The sequence below is a fragment of the Jaculus jaculus genome, chromosome 5 (genome assembly GCF_020740685.1).
Source record: "Jaculus jaculus isolate mJacJac1 chromosome 5, mJacJac1.mat.Y.cur, whole genome shotgun sequence".
In the NCBI taxonomy this organism is placed as follows: Eukaryota; Metazoa; Chordata; class Mammalia; order Rodentia; family Dipodidae; genus Jaculus; species Jaculus jaculus.
In genome coordinates, this window is record NC_059106.1 from 74,262,293 (window position 1) to 74,278,799 (window position 16,507).

The 16,507-nt window shown below is 45.7% G+C and overlaps 1 protein-coding gene across 1 annotated transcript in view; it reads left to right on the plus strand.

Annotated features, from left to right (window-relative positions):
* Positions 1 to 14,188: 14,188 nt before the first annotated feature.
* Cap1 (cyclase associated actin cytoskeleton regulatory protein 1) overlaps positions 14,189 to 16,507 on the plus strand; it is a 38,042-nt gene continuing 35,723 nt past the window's right edge. The window contains exon 1 of the mRNA XM_004665292.2: positions 14,189 to 14,355. The gene's annotated coding sequence lies outside the window, so the exon portion shown is untranslated. The remainder of the gene's footprint in view (positions 14,356 to 16,507) is intronic.

Sequence of the window (16,507 nt, forward strand, 5' to 3'; positions counted from 1 at the left end):
AGTCTGTGATAGATTTAGGATTCATTCAGGTCAGAGTGACCTCCAAAGCTAAGATCTAAACCACCACATTTTATTGTTGTTATTTTTTTTCACAACTCCTAAGTCTTGGAGCTGGCATCATAGCTCAGGCAGCAGCCTGAGACCCTACCCTAAGAAGAGAAGAAAGACGTCTCCCAAAGACCGTTGTCTGTCATCAGTCCCTCCTGGCAGGGGATACAGGATCTGCCCAAATGCAGACAGGCTTTGAGCCAGGCTGCACAGATGCACACAGTCCTCTGAGCCAGGCCAGGAAAGGCTCCAGATGAACTGCCAGACTTATGTGTCTAAAACCCTGAGAGATAAAGAGGAGACTTGGGGAGCTCCCTCAGAGACAAAGCGATTTTGCAGGTTTGGAATGTGCTGAAATCTGAGAAAAAAAGAAGGTGGCAATATGCCCAAACAAGGGGCATGTGTGAGAATCAATAGACTCTCTGTTGTAATTCTTATTTGTAAAACTGATTAACTGCATTCCTTTCTCCCTTTTTGTTCCCAGGATAATTTTTTTTCTTTTGATTTTTTTGAGGTAGGGTCTCACTCGAGTCCAGGCTGACCTGGAATTCACTATGTAGTCTCAGGGTGGCCTTGAACTCACAGTGATCCTCCTACCTCTGCTTCCCAAATTCTGGGATTAAAGGTGTGTGCCACCACGCCCGGCTATTTTTGTTTGTTTGTTTGTTTAGTTTTTTTGTATTTTATTTTGTTTATTTAATTTGGGAGTGAGAGAGAGGTGGCGGGGGGGGGGGCAGAGAGAATGGGTATACCAGGGCCTCTAGCCACTGCAAAGGAACTTCAGACACAGGTGCCACCTTCTACATCTGGCTCACGTGATTTCTGGGGAATCAAACCTGGGTCCTTTGGCTTTGTAGGCAAGTGCTTTAACTGCTAAGTCATGTCTTCAGTCCCCAGACTAAATTTTGAGGTCTGAGACTCAAAGACCCCAAACTCAATTCTTGTCTTCCCTTCACCTTCCAGCACCTACATCCTAAGTCTCAAAGCCACCTTGCTCCTTCTTACATTCTGTGTTTAGTTAGATTTTTAAAAATCTTGATTTGGGCTGCAGAGATGGCTTAGCAGTTAAGGCACTTACCCGCAAAGCCAAAGGACCCAGATTCAATTCCCCAGGACCCATGTAAATCCAGATGCACAAGGTGGCACATGCATGTGGAGTTTGTTTGCAGTGGCTACAGGCCCTGGTGCACCATTTTCTATTTGCCTCTTTCTTTCTCTGTTTTTCAAATAAATAAAAAAAGAAAAAAAATATATCTTGGTTGGGCTGGTGAGATGGCTCAGCTGTTAAAAGGGCTTGCTTTGGGCTGGAGAGATGGCTTAGCGGTTAAGCGCTCGCCTGTGAAGCCTATGGACCCCGGTTCGAGGCTCGGTTCCCCAGGTCCCACGTTAGCCAGATGCACAAGGGGGTGCATGCGTCTGGAGTTCGTTTGCAGAGGCTGGAAGCCCTGGCGCGCCCATTCTCTCCCTCTCCCTCTATCTGTCTTTCTATCTGTGTCTGTCGCTCTCAAATAAATAAATAAAAAATGAACAAAAAAATATTTAAAAGGGCTTGCTTAAAAGCCTGATGGTCCAGGTTTGATTCCTCAGTATGCACATGTACCAAGTGGCACATGTGTCTGGAGTTCCTTTGCAATGACAAGAAACACTGGCACACCCATACTTACTCTGTCTGTTTCTCTCTTTCTCTGTCAAGTAAATAAAAATATTTCAGCTGGGCATGGTGACCTATGCTTTAATCATAGCACTCAGGAAGCAGAGATAGGAGGATCTCTGTGAGTTTGAGGCCATCCTGAGACCATCTAGTGAATTCCAGGTCAACCTGGGCTAGAGTAAAACCCTATCTCAACTCTCCCAAATATATCTTTTTAAATCTTCCTTCCTGGCATCGCAGCTCCTTTTTTTCTACACATGCATGTGTGTATGCATATTTGTATGCATGTGGGCATACAGATGTGTAGCATGTGTACATGAGTGTTGGTGTGTGTGCGTGTGTTGGAGCACTGAGGTTGGTGTCAGGTGTTTTCCTTGATTGCTTTCCACCTTGTTTGTTGAGTCAGTTTTTCACTTGAACCCAGATGTGGTGCTTGGATTCAGGTGCCCCCCACCCATAAACCTAGGTGTGCTGAATGCTAGGCTTCCAGCTGATGGCAATTTTGGAATTAACGCCTCCTGGAGGCAGTGTACTGTTGGGGATGGGCTTATGGTATTATAGACAGTGTTCCCTTGCCACTGTTTGGCACACTTTCCTGTTTCTGTTGTCTACCTGATGCTGGCCAGAAGGTGATGTCCATCCTCTGCTCATGCCATTGGTTTCCCCTGCCATCATGGAGCTTCCCCTTGAGTCTGTAAGCCAAAATAAATCATTTTTTCCCCAAAACTGCTCTTGGTTGGGTAATTTCTGCCAGCAATGCAAACCTGACTGCAACACCAAAACTCATTGTTTCTGCTAATCTGCCCATTTCTTCCAGTTCTCCCCAGTTCCAAGTCAATCTTTTTTTTCTTTTTGAGGCAGGGTCTCACTCCAGCCCTGACTGTCCTATGACTCATGGTGGTCCTCTTACCTCAACCTAAGTGCTGGATTCAAGGATAAACCACTATACCTGGCTCTTGGTGGTTTTTTTATTTTCCCCAAGGTAGGGTCTTGCTTTAATCCAGGCTGACCTGGAATTCACTATGTAGTTTCAGGGTGGCCTCGAACTCATAGCAATTCTCCTATCTCTGCCTCCCAAGTGCTGGTATTATAGGCAGAGTAGTGGGAGGATATTATGATCATGGTATATTGTCTATATTTATGTAAGTTGTCAATAATAAGTTAAAAAAATAACTACGGGGCTTGAGAGATGACTCAGTGGATAAGAGCACTTGCTGCACAAGCAAGAGGACCTGAGGCTGGAGCACCCGCCCGCACCTGCCTGGGTAGAAAGGTAAGTGTGGTCACGCACACCTTGTAACCTCAGCACCAAGGGGGCAGAGACAGGGGGATTGCTGGGACTTGCTTATGAACCAATCTAACTGAAAAACATGAGCTCCAAGTTCAATGAGAGACCCTGTTTTAAAGAAATAAGGAGAACTGGCAAGAGAAGGACATCTGATGTCCTCCCCCTGCTGTGGCACATGCACAGATAGGACATATTCATCTGCACACACAAGTACGCACACTATACTTACACAATTATGACTTTAACACACGCTGAGAAGGAAAAGTGGTATTATATTGAATGAGAGTGCGTAGCTCGTGGGGCTGGGGAGATAACTTAGCATTTAAGGTGCTTGCTTGCAGGTTCATGCCTGCAAGTTCAATTCCTCAGGACCCAGATAAAGCCAGATGCACAAGATGGCACATGTGTCTGGAGTTTGTTTGCAGTGGCTGGAAGCCCTGGCATGCCCATTTTCTCTCTCTCTCTCTCTCTCCCTCTCAAATATATAAATAAATTAAAATTTTTTTTTTTAAAAGTGTAGCTCATGTCTCAGCGCCTTTCTGCTACTACAACAAAATACTACAGACAACTTATATACAAAAGAATTATTTATTTATTTTATTTACTTGACAGAGAAAGCGAAAAAGGGAGAAAGAGAGAGAATGGGCATGCCAGGGCCTCCAGCCACTGCAAATGAACTCCAGATGCGTGCACCCCTTTGTACATCTAGCTATTGGGTCCTGGGGAATCCAACCTAGGTCCTTTGGCTTTGCAGGCAAGTGCCTTAATTGCTAAGCCATCCCTCCAGCCCAATATAATTTTTTTTTTTTGAGGTGGGGTCTCACTCTAGCCTAAGCTGACCTGGAATTCACTATGTAGTCCTAGGCTGGCATCAAACTTACAGTGATCCTATATCTGCATCCTGAGTATTGGGGTTAAAGGCATGTGCCACCACACCTAGCTCACAATATCATCGAATTTCTCTGGTTCTGGAGGTTGAAAGTCCAACCTCAGGGTGGCAGCAGGTCCAGTGTTTGGTGAGGGCCTGTTGTTTCCAAGACAGTGCTTTGCTGCCACACCTTCACATGGTGGAAGTTGGAAGAGGTGCTCATCCCACTGGTGAGGGCAGAGCCCAAGCAGCTCATTCACTTCCTAAGAGCTGCACCTTTTAATACTATGAGCCTTAGAGGAAACACAGACATTCCAATGATAGCACTGGGAGCCAGATCTAGTGTGAAAGATATATTCAAACCAACCCTGCATTTGTCCCCCTCCTATTCTCAATATCATTATCACTTCCATAAAAATGGCGTCTTTTGGGCTGGAGAGATGGCTTAGTGGTTAAGGCATTTGCCTGCTGCGAAGCCAAAGGACCCAGGTTCAATTCCCCAGCACCCACTAAGCCAGATGCACAAGGTGGTGCGTGCCTCTGGAGTTCGTTTACAGTGGCTAAAGGTCCTGGTGTGTCCATTCTCTCTCTCTTCCTATCTGTCCCTTTCTATCTCTCACTCAAGTAAATAAAAAACAAAAATAAAGGCATTTTGTGTATTGGCCCTTTGGCTGTATCCCCCTTACCACAGCTTTGATTCAGCCTCTCTCTGGATCTTTGTACCTGTTTTCTAATAGGTCTCCGTTTTTTTGTTTTTTTTTTTCAGCCCATTCAAGCCCATGCTTTACAGTGCATTTCTATTATTTTTAATTTTCTTTCTTTTTTTATGTTTTTGTTTTTGTTTTTCGAGTAAGGTCTCACTCTAGCCTAGGCTGACCTGAAATTCACTATGTAGTAGTGGCCTTGAATTCACAGTAATCTCTTACCTCTGCCTCCTGAGTGCTGGGATGAAAGATGTGTGCCACCACACCTGGCAGTTTTTATTAATTCTTTCTTTTTTTTTTCCATTTTTTCCTCAATTTTTATTAACATTTTCCATGATTATAAAAAATATCCCATGGTAATATTCTCCCTCCCCCCGCTTTCCCCTTTGAAATTCCATTCTCCATCATATCCCCTCCCCATCCCAATCAGTCTCTCTTATTTTGATGTCATGATCTTTTTCTCCTCTTATGATGGTCTTGTGTAGGTAGTGTCAGGCACTATGAGGTCATGGATACCCAGGCCATTTTATGTCTGGAGGGAGCACGTTGTAAGGAGTCCTACCTTTCCTTTGGCTCTTACATTCTTTCTGCCACCTCTTCCACATTAGACCCTGAGCCTTGGAAGGTGTGATCGAGATGTTACTCAGTACTCCAATCACTTCTTTCCAGCACTATGATACCTTCTGAGTCGTCCCAAGGTCACTGCCATCTGAAAAGAGAAGATTCTCTACCCAAAGTGAGAGCAGCAATAATATAAGGGTATGAATATTAAGAGAAGTGCTTACTGCACAGTTTGATAAGCATAGTATATACATTTAGCCAGACATCAGCAAATGTTACACCCCTAGGGCTCATGACTACCCCTGTTTTAAATTTTCAGTATCAGGGATATATTCCCTCCCATGGAGCAGGCCTCCAGTCCAATTGGAGGGCAGTTGGTTTCCACCATGAGAGACATGCCACTATTGCACCCATAATTCTTTCTTTTTAAATTTTTATTTATTTCTTAGAGAAAATGACTGGGGGGAGGGAGAGAGAAAGAAAGACAGAATGGACTCATCAGGGCATCTTGCCACTGCAAATGAAATCCAGATGCACATGCCACCATGTGCAATTGGCTTATGTGGGTTCTGGGGAATCAAACTTGGATCCTGAGGTTTTGCACGCAAGAGCTTTAACTGCTAAGCCATCTCTCCAGTCCATCTTTCTCTCTCTCTCTCTTTGTTTTTGTTGTTGTTGTTTTGTTTTTGTTTTTTCGAGGTAGGGTTTCACTCTATCCCAGGCTGACCTGGAATTCACTCTATTCTTAGGCTGGCCTCAAACTCACTGTGATCCTCCTACCTCTGCCTCCTGAGTGCTGTGGTTAAAGGCATGTGCCACCACACCCGGCTCCTTTCTTTTTTAAAAACTATTTTTAAAAATTTATTTGAAAGAGAGAGAGGAAGCGATGGCCGGTGAGGGGGGGAGGGTGAAGAATGGGCACACCAGGGTCTCCAGCCACTTCAAATGAATTCTAGGTGCTTATGTGGGTCCTAGGGAATTGACCTGGGTCCTTTGGCTTTGCAGCCAAGTGCCTCAACTGCTAAGCTATCTCTCCAGCCCTTTTAAAATTATTTTATTTAGGGGGCTGGAGAGATGGCTTAGCAGTTAAGGCGTATGCCTTCGAAGCCTAAGTACCCAGGTTCTACTCCTCAGGACCCACATAAGCCAGATGCACAAGGTGGTGCATGTGTCTGGAGTTCATTTGTGCTGGCTGGAGTCTCTAGTATGCCCATTCTTTCTCTATCTCTCTCTCCTTTTCTCTGTCTCAAATAAATAAATTAATTAAATAGATAAATAAAGTGTTTTTTAAAAAGTGTCGCATTTAAGAAAATTGTTTTTGTTTTTTGAGGTAGGGTCTCATTCTAGCTCATGCTGACCTGCAATTCACTATGTAGTCTCAGGGTGGCCTTGAACTCATGGCAATCCTCTTACCTTTGCTTCCCACGTGCTGGGATTAAAGGCATGCACCACTACGCCTGGCTCTTAAAAAAAAAAAAAAAAAGTTTATTTGGGCTGGAGAGAGGGCTTAGTTAAGGCATTTTGCTGCAAAGCCAAAGGACCTCGGTTCGATTCTCCAGGACCCACGTAAGCCAGATGCACAACATAGCGCATGCATCTGGAGTTCATCTGCAGAGGCTGGAAGCCCTGGTATGCTCATTCTCTCTCTCTCTTCTCTCTCTCAATCTTTCTCTCTATCAAGTAAATAAGTGAAAATAAAATATTTTAAAAATAGTTTATTTATTCCTTCTTTCTTTTTAAAATTTATTTTATTTGAGAAATAGAGGGAGAGAAATAGGCAGGGAGAGAGCAAAAGAATGGGGTGCACCAGGGCCTCCAGTCACTGTAAACAAACTCCAGATGTGTGCACCCCCTTGTGCATCTGGCTTACGTGGGTCCTGGGGAATCGAACCTGGGTCCTTTTGGCTTTGCAGGCAAGTGCCTTAACGGCTAAACCATCTCTCCAGCTCTATTCCTTCTTTTTTTTTTTTAACATTTTTTTTTTAATGAAACACACACAAAGAGAGAGAGAGAGAGTGAGAGAGAGAGAGAGAGAGTTGGTGTGTGTAACAGACAGCTTCAGTTTCACTGAGATGAACTTCCAGACTAGGCACAGTTATGGAGGAAGGAATATTTATTGAAGCTTACAGATCCAGGGGAAGTTCCATAATGGCAGAAGAAGCTGGCCTGCCTTGACAGGTCCAAGGAGAAAGAGAGAGAGAGAGAGAGAGAGAGAGAGAGGGAGGGAGAGAGAGAGAGAAAGAGAGAAACCACAAAGTCACACAGCACAGCACAGCACACTTCAGGAACTCCACCTAGGCACACTTTGCATATCTTTAGATTGAAATCCTAAACCCACCACCAACCTTAACAACCGCCCTGTGACACCACCTCCAGCCAAGTAGCTGCAGATGCAAACTACAAACTAATAAAACACTGAAAATACTGGGGGCCATCTATTCAAACTACCACAGTGTGTCAGAGCCTCCAGTCACTACAATCGAACTCCAGGTGTGCGCCACCTTGTGTGCATGTGTGACCTTGCATACTTGTGGCACCTTGTGCATCTGGCTTGTGTGGGATCTGGAGAATCGAACATGGGTCCTTAGGCTTCTCAGGCAAGTGCCTTAACCACTAAGCCCTCTCTCTCTATCCCTTCTTTCTTTTTTAAAAATATTTTTATTTATTTGTTAACAAAGAGAGAGAAAATGAGAGAAGAAATGGGCACACAAGGGCCTCCTGCCATTGCAAATGAGCTCCAGATGCATGAGTCACTTTATGCATCTGGCTTTATGTGGGTACTGGGGAATTGTAACCTGGTTTGCAGGCTTCACAAGCAAGTACCTTTAAACTGCTCAGATATCCCTCCAGCCCTACAGTGCATTTCTAAAACACAACCTACTAGTTCTGCCATGCTTTCACTTTAAGATTTGTCCTCTCCTGCCAGGCATAGTTTGGCCTCTTTCTCAGCCTTATCCCTTATTCTTCACCTCCAAGAACCTTTTACCTCATCCTGGTATAATTTCCATCTCCAGTGTTTATTCATTCTCTGTGATGTTTCATCTCCTGCCAAGTAATGACTATTCAGGGTACTCACTGAACATGTGCTGGATATGAGCCCATTATACTTAAGGCATTTGGTCCAGGAACAGACCAAGACCAGTGAGGAAGGAAGTGCTGGAAGCTAGAAATCATCAACTCTGATAACCACCCAGATGTAATCCTGTTTCCAGAATAGACTGTATGTTCCATGAGGGCAGTGACAAAGTTGCCCTTGTTCCCTGGAACAAGTTGTACCTGGAACAAAGTAACATGGAATCTGGACATGAGAAGGGCTCAATAAATTTATTTCAGTAAAACAGTTAAGTCAATGAATAAATAAAAGTGACAAAGGCTGTTTTTACATTATCTATAACTGGATTTACAAGTGCATGTATCCATACTCCTTAAGAAACAAGTTGAGCCGGGCGTGGTGGCGCACGCCTTTAATCCCAGCACTCGGGAGGCAGAGGTAGGTAGATTGAAGGAACCCCAGGAGGGGGACCCCACGCTCTGCCTGGATATGGCGACACCCCAAATCACTCACGAGAAGCAGTCTTGATGCAAACTACAAGAGGATTTTATTCCAAGCGCGCTGGGGCCCACAGTCGTACACCGCACAGGGGTAGAGGACTGCAGAGCCCCGAATGCAGGAATGGGACAGTTTTTATAGGGTTTCTAACAAAGCCTGTGCATTAGACCAATCATTTTTTTAATATCAGGAGCCTGCAGGGTGCGAGCCAGTCAGTTTATGCCACCCATAGTTTCTAAGCCAATTAATTTGTTCAAGCCCCTCGTGGACCAATCATTCTCTTATGAGTAGCAGAGTGTGGTACCAGTCTCCTATGACCTTGGAGGTCAGCATTTGCGCAGGTCCTTAGGTGGGGGTAGCAGAGTATGGTATCAGCCTCCTATGACCTTAGTGGTCTGAGGCAGGCTGCTACAGCTTATGGTGCGAGCTACTAAGGCTTACAGTGTGGGCTATTAAGGCTTATGGTGCAGGCTATTTACAGAAACCAAATAAGTGGTTCACTTCATTACTCATTTCCCATCCTTGAGGGCTATCTCATGCCCTTTTTACCTAGTTTTATATTAGGAGCGGGCTCTGATATAATGAGAAGAGGGATTCTTTACTTGCTTCTAACAGAGAGTAAAGCCTGGAGTTTGAGGTATGCAGGGGCCCGCTTAAGCTCCCTTTGGAGCGTGATAGTATTTCTGGGCTTCTGAATTCTTGGGCCTTTCAAGATCACCATGAGTTCAAGGCCACTCTGAGACTACATAGTGAATTCCAGGTCAGCCTGAGCTAGACTGAGACCCTACCTCAAAAAAAGAAAAAAAAAAAAAAAAAAGAGGTTGGCTAGGTGTGGTGGCACATACCTTTAATTACAGCACTCAGGAGACAGGGGTAGGAGGATTGCTGTAAGTTCCAAGCCATCCTGAGACTAGAGTGAATTCCATGTCACCTTGGGCTACAGTGAGACCCTACTTAGAAAAACACACACAAAAAAGGGGGGGCTGGAGAGATTGCTTAGTGGTTAAGGCATTTTGTCTACAAAGCCGAAGGACCACAGTTTGATTCCCCAGGACCCACATAAGCCAGATGCAGAAGGGGCGCATGCGTCTGAAATTCGTTTGCAGTGGCTGGAGGCCCTGGCACACCCATTCTCTCTCTCTCTCTCCCTGTGTCTTTCTTTCTCTCTCAAAAAACAAAAACAACACCACCAAAAAAAAAAAAAAGAAGAAGAAGTTGGGCTGGGGAGATGACTCAGTAGTTAGAAACACTTCCTTGCAAGCCTGATAGATTGGGTTTGATTCCCCAGTACCCACATAAAGTCAGATGCACAAAGTGGCACGTTCATCTTGAGCTCGTTTGCAAACGCAAGAGGCTCTGGTGCTCACTTTTTTCACTCTCTCTTTTCTTCCTTCCTTCTCTCTATTTCTGCAAATAAATAAAATATTTTACATAAAGAAACAAGAAGCAAATGACTATAGCTGCAAGAAATGTGTGTGGAGTTCTATGTGAGGAAGGAAAAAAAATAAGAAAATAAAAGTGGATCTGAAAGTAGAAAAAAAAAAAAAAAGAAACAAGAAGTTCAGAGTGAGACGATGGCCCAGTCAATAAAGTGCTTGCCATGTAAGCATGAGGACCCGAGTTCAGAATATAAAACCCATGTGAAAAAAAAACCCACAAAAACAAAAAACAAAAAACAGGGTATGGTGGTGCATGCTTGCGATTCCAGTGCTGGAGATGGAGACAGGAGGATACCTGGGGCATACTGGCCAGCCAGTCTAGCCTCAAAGAGAGACTTGGTCTCAAAAAAATGGAGGTGGGGCTGGAGAGATGTCTTAGTGGTTAAGCACTTGCCTGTGAAGCCTAAGGATCCTGGTTTAGGCTCGATTCCCCAGGTCCCAAGTTAGCCAGATGCACAAGGGGGTGCAAGCGTCTGGAGTTCGTTTGCAGTGGCTGGAGGCCCTGGCGCGCCCATTCTCTCTCTTCTCTCCTTATCTGCCTCTTTCTCTCTCTGTCACTATCAAATAAATAAATAAAAATAAACAAACAAAAAAAAGGAGATGGATGGTATTTCTGAGGAATGGCAACCCTCTGGTTGTGTGCATGCACACACCAAGATGTTAATTTATATTTTTTTTCAAAATTTTTTATTAACAACTTCCATGACTATAAAAAATATCCCATGGTATTACCCTCCCCCCCCCACTGTCCCCTTTGAAACTCCATTCTCCATCATATCCCCTCCCCATTTCAATCAGTCTCTCTTTTATTTTGAAATCATGATCTTTTCCTCCTTTTATGATGGTCTTGTGTAGGTAATGTCAGGCTCTGTGAGGTCATGGATATCCAGGACATTTTGTGTCTGGGGGAAGCATGTTATAAGGAGTCCCACCCTTTCTTTGGCTCTTACATTCTTTCTGCCATCTCTTCCGCAATAGACCCTGAGCCTTGGAAGGTGTGATAGTGATATTGTTGTGCTGAGCACTCCTGTCACTTCTTTCCAGCACCATGATCCCTTCTGAGTCATCCCAAGGTCACTGCCATCTGAAAAGAGAAGGTTCTCTAACAAAAGTGAGAGTAGCATTAATATAAGGGTATGAACATTAAGAGAAGAGCTTACTGGGCAGTTTGATAAGCATAGTATATACATTTAGCCAGACAGCAACAGACGTTACACCCCTAGGGCTCATGACTACCCCTGTTTTAAATTTTCAGTATCAGGGATGTATTGCCTCCCATGGAGAGGGCCTCCAGTCCAATTAGAGGGCAGGTGGTTTCCACCATGACAGACGTGCCACTATTGCACCCGTTGGCTCATTTGGCCTGGCTGGCCAAATATAAAGCTTGCGGTGTGCCCTGTTGAGTATCTTCACTGGCGATTTCTCTTTCTCCCATTGAACTCCATGCAGAATGGCTTCTTCCAGCTTTCTGTCAGCTGGTCTACATGGAGGAGGTTATCAGCTCAGTTCCAGCAGGATTTCTCAGTTGACCTTACAGCCCAAGTATGTGGAGTCTTCAGCAATAGGTTCTTACCATCTCTTCTTGGTTGGGATTCAAAGCCTCGGCAATAGCCTATAATGTTTTGGGGGCATCAGGGACCTCCCTGGCCAACAACTCACTGGAAGGTATCCCATGCCTGGCACTGAAAATTTTCTAGCAACAATCTATGGCTCCTGAGTGTTCCATTGTCCAAAAAAGTAGGTTTCCATTTGACTTGTTTATAGCCTCTTAGATTTTGATTAGCCCTTCCTCCACCTTTCCTTACTCAATCTCTTCCAAGAAGTTTCTTTCTTATGGGCAGGATTTGTGAGTTATGCATCTACTTTCTACCATTGTTTTACAAAGTGACTTCACATAGATTATAGCTTTTGTCTCTCATTTCAAAGCCATGAATTATCATTCCCAGTTTATAGGTGATGAAACTGTTTTCCTTCCTTTCTTTCCTTTTTCTTCACTCTTCCTGTAGGATACATGTATGGTCTATAGTCCATATTCCAGAAAGAGACTTAGAAGAGTGAAACAGGTGACAAGGTAGGAGCAGCTATTTGTTCTAATCTTCCCTTAAATTTAACATATTTATTTATTTATTTTTTAAAGAGTGTGTTGTTATTTGCTATGTGGCTGAAGCTGGCCTGGAGCTTGCTAGGTAGCCCAGGTTTGCCTTAAATTTAGGATTCTATCTCAGCTTCTCAAATGCTGGGATTATAGGTGTAAGTAGCTATATCTGGCTGGGAACTGGTGCATGCATCTGCACATGTCCAACCCATGAGTTACAGAGTAATTAGGTTATATGTAAATATTTAAAATATATGACTTTTTTTTCCAAGGCAGTGTCTCACTCTAGCCCAGGCTGACCTGGAACTCACTCTTGCAGTGCCAGGCTAACCTCGAACTCACATGATCCTCCTACCTCTGCCTCCCAAGTGCTAGGACTAAAGGCCTGCACATATTCAATTTTTGTACCATATTTTGTCATGTCATTTTTCTTTTAAAATACTGAGAATCATAAAATTGGGAAGGGGTCAATAATTGTCCAAAGTGACTTGTACCAAGTCTTCACCCCCTTAGTAAAGGGCCCTTCAGGAGGGGAATCCAGAGCTGTTCACTGCCTCAAATGATTCCATACCAGTCTATTACGGGGATTAATTAAACCCACGGATTTTAAAGTGAGATGTGTGTTCCCTTCAAAGTTCCAACAGTTACTTTGTGACCTTGGCAACTTATTCAGTTTCCTCATTTGAATCTCTGAGGGTGTAATGGCACCTACCACAGAGTTGCTATTAAGATTAAATGAAAGTGGCCTGAGCGCTCAGCACAGGTCTGGCATGTAGTCAGCGCGTAGTAAATGGCAGCTATTATCACAAGAACTATATTTGTTGAATGATTGACTCTGGCATATAATGCCTAAATTCATTTTGAACACGAACCTGTCACAGCCGTTCACTTGAAGGGGTGGGGAGCTACAGCACTTGCCAATTTTTTCTTTCTTTCTAGAAATATATCATGTGGGAGGATAATGACCGGTTGGATAGTTTTAAGTCCCGAGGGAATAAAAATGTGATTCCCCGGGGCATCCAAGTAAAGCCAGATGCAGAAGGTGGCACATGCGTCTGGAGTTGGAGTTCGTTTGCAGTGGCTAGAGGCCATTCTCTCCGTGGAGTGCCCATTCTCTCTCCCATTGCCTGTCTCAAATAAATAAAATATTTTTAAAAAATGTGATCCCGGGTCTAAGGAGCAAGGAAGCGAAGCCTCCCCTGCGGACTACAGCCGGCGGTTGGGAACCACCCGGCGACTGACTAGCAGAGCTGGCTGAGCACACCTAGCCCGGGGCGACGATGCTTTAGGATCTTCCACTCTGCTCTACGGATTCTCGGGGACCACACCCAGCGGGGCCGGAGGCTGGGCTCCCAGGCGGCGGGGCGGAGGCTTCGGCGCGGCCCCAGACCTGACCATCTATGGTCACAAAGCGCACCGAGCAAACAGGAAGTGGTGTGAGAGGAAGAAGGTTGCCTCCACCTTCCCAGCCCCGACCGGAGCGAAGCCGCTCACAGCGCCCTCGCCCGCCGCCAGCCCGCGCGTCCTTCCCTCGCCCAGCCTCCGCCAGTCCTGGGGCTGGCCTTGGCTTTCGCCCATCGCAGGCGGGGAAACTGAGGTATACACGCCCAGAGAGAGGCGGAGCTTGGCCTCGATGCCCGTGGCACCGTCGAACCTCAGCAACCCCAGACCTCTAACACCCCTTCGGACTGCAGTGAAAAGGGACCGGCCTTTGCCATTGAGACCAAACTGACAGGAGAGTCGGCCACTCGTTGGTCCCTCTCCACGGAGGCGGGGCTTAGGCTGCAATGCTGGCCTTTCATTGGCCCTGGCCTCAGAGGGCAATTCTGGGCCGGTACAACTCCCCCACCCGCGGGGCGTGGCCCGGCGCGTGACCACGCCCTCCCCGCGACGCTCCCGCCTTGGGGGCGGAGTTGCCCTGTGGGCTCTCGCGGATTCTGTCTCCGAGGCCTCTGAGGCGGAGTCTCGAGCCGGGCGGCCAGACTTCCTCCTCTGTCCGAGGCTCAGCGTTTCAGCCGGCGGCTCATTTCCGGTGGGGGTGCCGCGCCCAGTGAGGGCCCGGAAGTGGGTCGCGCGAAGACCGCTGGGCGGTTCTTGCCGGAAGTGGAGAGCGGCTGATCGCTGTCCGGAGGTGAAGCAGAACTCTTTAAGGTGAGGGTTCTCGGCTGCTTAGAAACCGGGGTTGTCTCTGGGGTCCACCGGCCCCTGCCGTTGGCAATGGTTTCCTTGGCCTTCGCGCGAGTAGTGAACCCTGCCGAAGGGTTTGGGGCCGGGTCCCCTCGGGCCGACCTGGACTCGTGGGTGCGGTCTCTCGAGGTGGGGCCGGGATACTGGCTTGAAGTCCGGCAGAGTCCACCCTGCTAGACTTCCCAGCGCTGGGCTCCAGCCTCTGGAGGGGCGGGATTTCTAAAATGCCCTAGCTGAAGGGAACCTGCGAGACCTTAGCATAGTCCTTAGCCCCCCTCTCCCTCCCGTTGCACGGATGGGTAAGTTGATCTACAGAGAAGATGCGGGTCTTACAGCGAACTAGGAAGAGAATAGGAATCATTACACTGGTTCCTTAGATCACCGGTCCCAGCTCCGTACACCGTTCATTTCCTTAGAACTTAGGGCGGTCTTCCGGTATGGGCATCTGCAGGTTAAAGGCTACCTGCTGCACGAAACTTTTTTCTTTTTTTTAAACGAGTGGCTGTCAAGTTCCTCATTTACATTCAGATGGCCTCCCCCTGCCCCTGGACTGCTGCTGTACTCTGAAAAGCCAAGCTAACTTTCTTGGAGGTGTTGAGCACTTCTGGGACCGAAACCGAATGAATCACGTTTGTTCTGGCCCCATTGCCAAAAGGTTATTTAACTTCCTTAAGGCTCACTTTATTTTAAGTGGAGGTCTACAGTAGCTCACCTCACAGGATTAAATTCAGTGTATAACATTTGTGTTTATCTGTGCCAGCATTCTGGAAGATTCAGCAAATCCAATTTTAAACAAAACAGTCTTCATGGAGTTAACTGTTTGCAAAAGTCACTGTAACTGTGATGTGGGGGCTAAGGAAGTATGTAACATAGGGTTGGGGTTTAGAAAAAATTTTTGAAGAATGAAGAGAGGGTGAGAACATTTTATTTATTTATTTATTTATTTATTTATTTTAATATCATTTATTTGAGAGAGAGAAAGCGGGGGAGGGGAGAGAATGTGCGCGCTGGGGTCTCCAGTCACTGCACACAAACTCCAGACACATGTGCCACATGGTGCACTGCCTTCCGTGGGTCCTGGGGAATCAAACCTGAGTCCTTTCTGTAGGCAAGCGCCTTAACCGCTAAGCCATCTCTCCAGCCCATGGGTGAGAACATTTTAGACAAGCGGTTAGTATCAGGACTGTCAGCAGAGCTCTCTTGTAAGGATTTCTCTTTAAGGGAAAAGTCCAGAGATTCTTTTTGACAAGAGGTTAGTATCAGAACTGTCAGCTGAGCTCTCTTGTAAGGATTTCTCTTTAAGGGAAAAGTCCAGGAGATGGTACAACACATCCATCATTTATCAAGCATTCATTGACCTTTATTTAGTATGTGTGAAGTACCTATTCAATGATGTATTTAACTGTTGTGAAAAAGAACGTTCTTGTTCTTAAGGAGTTTATAGTATGGGAGGGGCAGACAGGTGAGAGCTGACAGTGTGTACTGTGTGTAAGCGCAGGACTCAGAGCATACCAGAGCAAGGTTTCTAGGGAGAAACGGGAGGCCAGATCTTCCAGGATTTATTTGTTCTATAGTGAAAGGGATTTCAGGCAAAGAAAACTACAAGTGGAAGGGCATGACCAGTTCAGCAAGGCTGGAATTCCAGTACTTAGAGAAGTGGAGGAAGTGAAAGTTATGAAATTGTGAAGCATGCTAAGGAATTTGGAATTTTATTGGGGAAGCTATGGGAATACATTGAAGGGTTTTCTCACTTGAGAAAATGGGAGGGGACCAAATACTGGAGAAACAGATCAGGATTTGGAAGTTGTTGCTGTGTCGTGGCCTGAAGTAAGAGAGGGGAAGTGGAAATAGCCAGGAAGGATTGGAGCAGTGTTAAGCTGGCCATGTGTGGTGGTGCATGTCTGTATTCCCAGCATTAGAATCAGGAATTTGAGGCCAACCTGGACTCAGTAGGAGACCCTGAGGATAGAGATGTATAACTCAGTAGTAAAACACTTGCCTAGCATGCACAAAACCTTGGGTTCAGTCCCTTGACCTCCCAAAACAAAAACCAACAAACAAAAACTACCCATGAACATCGTGAGATCCTTTCTCAGACCCACTCCCCAAAGCTGAA